Source organism: Gossypium hirsutum, chromosome A12 (assembly GCF_007990345.1).
Source record: "Gossypium hirsutum isolate 1008001.06 chromosome A12, Gossypium_hirsutum_v2.1, whole genome shotgun sequence".
NCBI classification, from domain to species: domain Eukaryota; kingdom Viridiplantae; phylum Streptophyta; class Magnoliopsida; order Malvales; family Malvaceae; genus Gossypium; species Gossypium hirsutum.
This window is the reverse complement of record NC_053435.1, coordinates 63,056,657-63,062,799: the sequence shown is the minus strand read 5'-3', so window position 1 is coordinate 63,062,799 and position 6,143 is coordinate 63,056,657.

Below are 6,143 nucleotides of genomic sequence, written 5' to 3'. Positions count from 1 at the left end.
TCTAGAGATTTAGCAGTGAGGCCAGATGTTAGAGCACCTGCGAGGACTTATGCTATATGTGCTCGCGAAGAGGCATCCTCCCCCGATGTGATTACGGGTACATTTTCTGTCCATGATACTAGAGTTATTGCTTTGATTGATCCGGGTTCAACCCATTCATATGTTTACATGAAATTGATGCCTAGTATGAGTATGCTTATAGAATCTACAGAATTTGTGATTAAAGTATCGAATCCATTAGGCAAGCATGTATTAGTAGATAAAGTATGTAGAAATTTCCCTTTGATGATTAGAGGCTACCATTTTCCGGCCGATCTCATGCTATTACCATTTGATGAGTTTGATGTGATTCTTGGTATGGATTAGTTGACTACACATGATGTGATAGTGAATTGTGGAAAGAAATTCATTGAGTTGAAGTGTGAAAATGGTGAAATTCTTCGGGTTAATTCAGAAGAGTCAGATAGTTCATTTGCCATAATTTCTGTTATGTCTGCTCAGAAATGTTTGAGAAAAGGGTATGAAGCTTATCTTGCTTTTGTGTTGAACACTAAAGATCCAAAATTGAAAATTGAATCAGTACCTGTGGTATGTGAGTTTCCCGATGTGTTTTCGGAAGAACTACTAGGTTTGCCTCATGTTAGAGAAGTTGAGTTTGGTATTGAGTTGATTCCAGGTACCACGCCCATTTCTATTGCTCCTTATAGAATGGCCCCGTTGGAATTGAAAGAATTGAAAGCTCAGTTGCAGGAATTAACTGATAAAGGCTTTGTAAGACCTAGTAGTTCACCAAGGGGTGCACCAGTGCTATTTGTGAAAAGAAAGACGGATCGATGAGATTGTGCAAAGATTATCAGCAACTTAACAAGGTAACAGTAAAGAACAAGTATCCATTGCCTAGAATTGATGATCTATTTGATCAATTGAAGGGAGCCACTGTGTTCTCCAAGATAGATTTGAGATCCGGATACTATCAGTTGCGAGTTAAAGAGTCAGATGTCCTGAAGACTACTTTCCGGACTAGGTATGGTCATTATGAGTTCCTCATGATGCCATTTGGCTTAACTAATGCTCTTGCCATTTTTATGGACTAAATGAACTGAATTTTCAAACTGTACTTAGATAAGTTTGTAGTTGTGTTCATTGATGATATCTTGATTTATTCTCATGATGAGACTGAGCATGCAGAGCATTTGAGAATAGTTTTACAGATTCTGAGAGATAATCAGTTGTATGCCAAGCTCAGGAAAAGTGAGTACTGGTTATGAGAAATTAGTTTTCTTGGACATATTGTCTCAGGTGAAGGTATCAAGGTTGATCCGAGCAAGATTTCAACCATTGTTGATTGGAAGCCTCCTAGAAATGTATCAAAAGTTAGAAGTTTTCTTGGTCTTGCCGGATATTATAGATGATTTGTAGAGGGATTTTCCATGACAGCTACCCCACTGACAAGATTGCTGTGAAAGGATGTCAAGTTTGAATGGACTGAGAAGTGTCAACAGAGTTTTGACAAGTTTAAAGCATTGTTGACTAAAGCTTCTATTTTAGTACAACTAGAACCAGGTAAGGAGTTTGTGATTTACAGTGATGCGTCCATGAATGGACTTGGTTGTGTACTTATGCAGGAAGGCAAGGTACTTGCTTATGCCTCTAGACAGCTAAAGCCACATGAGAAGAACTATCCGACACATGATTTAGAGCTAGCTGCCATTGATTTTGCGCTGAAGATTTGGAGACATCATTTGTACGATGAGAAGTGCCACATATTCACTGATCACAAAAGTTTGAAATATTTGATGACTCAAAAAGAATTGAATTTGAGGCAAAGAAGATGGTTAGAGTTAATTAAAGATTATGAGCTAGTGATCGATTATCACCCAGGTAAGGCAAACGTTGTTACTGATGCTTTAAGTAGGAAATCTTTGTTTGCATTAAGAGCTTTGAACACTAGTCTAGCCTTATCAGATGATGGTTTTATCTTAGCTGAGTTGAGAGCTAAACCGATGTTTCTTGAAGAAATTTGTGAAGCTCAGAAAAATGACAGTGAGTTGTTAGCCAAAAGAGATTAGTGTGAGTCAGATATAGAGTCAGATTTTTAGATCATTTCTAACGGTTCTTTGATGTTCAAAGACAGGGTATGTGTACCGAAGAATGATGAGCTTATTCGAAAGATCTTACAGGAAGCACATAGTAGTTCTTTGTCTATTCATCCAGGTAGTACAAAGATGTATAATGATTTGAAGAAAATGTACTGGTGGGTAGGAATGAAAAGGGACATTTCAGAGTTTGTTTCTAGATGCTTGATCTGTCAGCAGGTAAAGGCCAAACATCAGGTACCTTCAGGTTTATTGTAGCCTATGCTAGTCCCTGAGTGGAAATGGGATAGAGTTACTATGGATTTTGTGACAGGATTGTCGTTGACACAGAGAAAGAAAGATGCAGTATAGGTTGTGATTGATAAGTTAACAAAGTCGGCTCATTTTATCCTAGTTCATATGGATTATTCACTTGAAAAGTTGGTCGAGTTGTATATTTCAGAGATAGTCAGACTACACGGGTACCATTATCGATCATTTCAGACAGAGATCCAAGATTTACTTCACAGTTTTGGAAGAAATTACAGGAGGCTTTGAGCACAAAGTTGAGTTTTAGTACAGCTTTCCATCCTCAAACTGACGGTCAGTTAGAGAGAGTTATTCAGGTACTTGAAGATATGCTTAGATGCTGTGTACTGGAATTTCAAGGTAGTTGGGAAAAATATTTACCATTAGTAGAGTTTGCCTACAATAATAGTTATCAGTTTTACACCATTGTATGGACGTAAATGTTGCACACCATTGTATTGGACAGAGCTTAAGGAGAATCAGATTTACGGGGTTGATCTAGTTAAGGAAACAAAATAGAAAGTAAAAGTCATCAGAGATTGCTTGAAAGCAGCTTCAGACAGACAAAAGTCATATGCAGATTTGAAGAGAAAAGAGATTGAGTATCAAGTTGGTGACAAAGTGTTTTTGAAAGTATCCCCGTGGAAGAAAGTTCTCAAATTTGGAAAGAAAGGGAAACTAAGTCCAAGTTTTATTGGACCGTTTGAAGTGATTGAGAGAGTCGGACCATTAGCATATCGGTTAACTTTGCTGATTGAGTTAGAGAAGATTCATAATTTATTTCGTGTGTCTATGCTACGTCGTTATCGTTCAGATCTGTCACATGTGATTTCTCAGACAGAGGTTGAGATTCAGCCAGACATGACTTACGGTGAAGAACCGGTAAAGATTCTAGCTCGAAAGGTAAAGCAATTAAGGAACAAAAGTATTTCACTTGTGAAAGTACTATGGAATAGACATGGGGTAGACGAGGCTACATGGGAGCCTGAAGAGGCTATACGAAAATAGTACCCAAATCTCTTCACAGGTCAGATTTTTGAGGACGAAATTCCCTAAAGGGGGGAGAAATGTAACATCCCAAAATAGGGCCTAAACGGAACAGTGGTTGTGAAACCACAAATTTGGGGTAGAAACAATTATTTTATTATCATTTTAAGGTCTATGGCATGATTGCATGATTGTGTGAAAATTTCGTTTAGAAATTTTATCAATAGAGGGTCCAATTTGATATTTAAGACTATATTGCAAAAGTTGTAAAATGTCTGTTCTAGTTCACAAAGGTATTAAGTACTTGTGAGTAATGGGTTTTTAAAGTGGAGGTCCTTGGATAGTAATTAGACTATTATTCTAGTTTGGACAAAAATACCTAAAGGAAAATAAAACACCATAGTTTTTAATTAAGGGCATTTTGGTCATTTAGTTATTAAAATGAATTAAAAACAAATTAAAAGCCAATTTTTGTCCATCTTCTTCATTAGGCCGAAATTTCAAGGTTTCTCCATAGCTAGGGTTTTTTCCAAGCTTCCAAGCTCCATAGTAAGTGATTCCAAGCCCCATTTTTAATGTTTTTTACGTTTTTGGAGTCCCGGTAACTTGATTAAGCTTATTCTAGCAATAGTTCAACCTAGGGTTCATATTTGGAAAAATAACCATAGGTGAAATTTGTGTATTTTGGTGTTTTATGATAGAATATGAGGTTTTAAATTATGTTAGACAACTTGTGCTACTCGGTTTTAATTGAAAACGAGTAAAAGGGCTTAATCGGTAAAAATACCGAATAGTCATAAGTACATGTTAAAGTGAGAATTCGATGTTGTCATAGAAGGGAAAAATGATCAGCATGTCATAAAACATGAGAAAATCGGATGAAGTTTAATTTTTGAGCCTTGGGGAAAAAGTGTAAATATGTAAAAGTTTAAGGGTAAAAATGTAATTTTGCCAAAGTTTGGGTCAAGGACTGTTTTAATAAATGTGAGTATTAAATAAGCTCAATTTTTTATTATAGATCAAGAAGAACAAAATCTGGAGTTAGACCGGGGAAAGAAAAAGATAGTGGACTAAATCGATATAGTTGATTGTATTTTGTTTCGAGGTAAGTTTGCGGTAAATAAATGCAATATTCTATTATTTTATGTTAATTTTGTTAATTTCCAGCATGTGTATATTTATTTTATGAAATTATTCAAAGAAGACTCAAGCATGAATTGACGGAGAATTAATTTCAGAAAGTCCCGATTGAACCTTAGGAATGTGTAGGATACAAATGTCATGACATTATGTGACAGCCCAAAATTGACCCTAGTCGGGAAGTGGTTTCGGGACCACAAAACCGAGTCATAAAAATAATTGATTTCCATATTCTATGCTTATTATGTGTGTACATGAGTATGTGGAAGTTTCATTCTCCAATTTTGCCAATTGCATGAGAAATTATTAAATAGGGATTGATATGAGACATGGTGAAAATATTATAGGCTAATTTAAAATGGTCTATTAATGCATGTTGTGAAAATGATGGGTTTGCATGTCAAATTACCCAAAATTTGAGCTAGTGGTTGGCCATGCTATGGGTGGAAACATGTTGGGAACATGTTGGCCTAGTGAGGTATGTAGGAAAAAAATAAAATAAGGGGCATGGGCATAAAATAATGAAAAGGAGTATGATGAATACAAAAAAAAATGTGTGTAGTTGTTTTCCCCCCCCATTGCCGTGAGCTAAAGAAAAGAAAGGAGAAAATTTTTGTTCATCCTTTCTCATCTTCATTTAGCCGAAACTAGAAAGAAAAAAACAAAGAAAAAAAATGCTCATCCTTTGGTTCATCCTTGGCCAAAATTTTAAGGAGGAAGGAAGAAGAAAGGTTGAAGAGGTTCGGCCATGCATGTAGCTAGGCTAAGGTATGTTTGATGATGTTCCATGAGATGCATGCATGTTTTAGTTGTTAGCTTGATTTCTACCTAGCCCATGGTCTAAATCTTGCTATGTGATGGAAATGACACCCGGCCATGGATGCATCATTCTTGGTTGATGTTTGATGTTGTGGTGATGAGGCATGAGGATGAGTTAAGATTCGGCCTAGGTGGAGTTTGTGTTAATGCCATTGCATGCTAAATATGAAGCTTGTTAATGATGCATGTGATGGTGGCTTGATGATTCTTGAACCTCCTTTTTAGCATTTTTGAGTGAGCACATATGTGCATTGGTTGCTAAATGGAGAAGAATCGGCTAGCAAGTTGTGTGCTAAGGCCGAATATAACTTTTGCATGTTAATGAGCAATGCATGTGTTAAATTGATGGAAAGGGAGAGAATGCTTTACTAGTGTGTATATGTGTGTATTAGCCAAGTTTTGAACTTGAAACAAAAGGGTGTTTAGTCAATACAAGTGACCATACTTGTAGAATGTATTAAGTGTTGAAATCGGCCCCAAATAGACATGCATATTCGGCCAAGGGGGAAAAATTAGCTAAAATGTTGAATTTGATTCATGATTCCGTACATATGTGACTTTAATGTCTAATGTATAAATATGGGCTAAGTGCCTTGTGTTCCTCTTTTCGATGCTCAAATGATTAAATCAATTTATTTGTTTAATTAAGCTCAAGAGCAAAGGGGAACTAAATCCGATAAAGGGAAGGAAAAGTGGTCGAATAGCTATCGGAATCGTTCGACAACACCCGAGGTAAGTTCTTGAGTAAGAGAGCTTAAATTATGATGTGATTAGTTCATGTTTTAAGCAAATTAAAATCATGCTCTTTGTGTG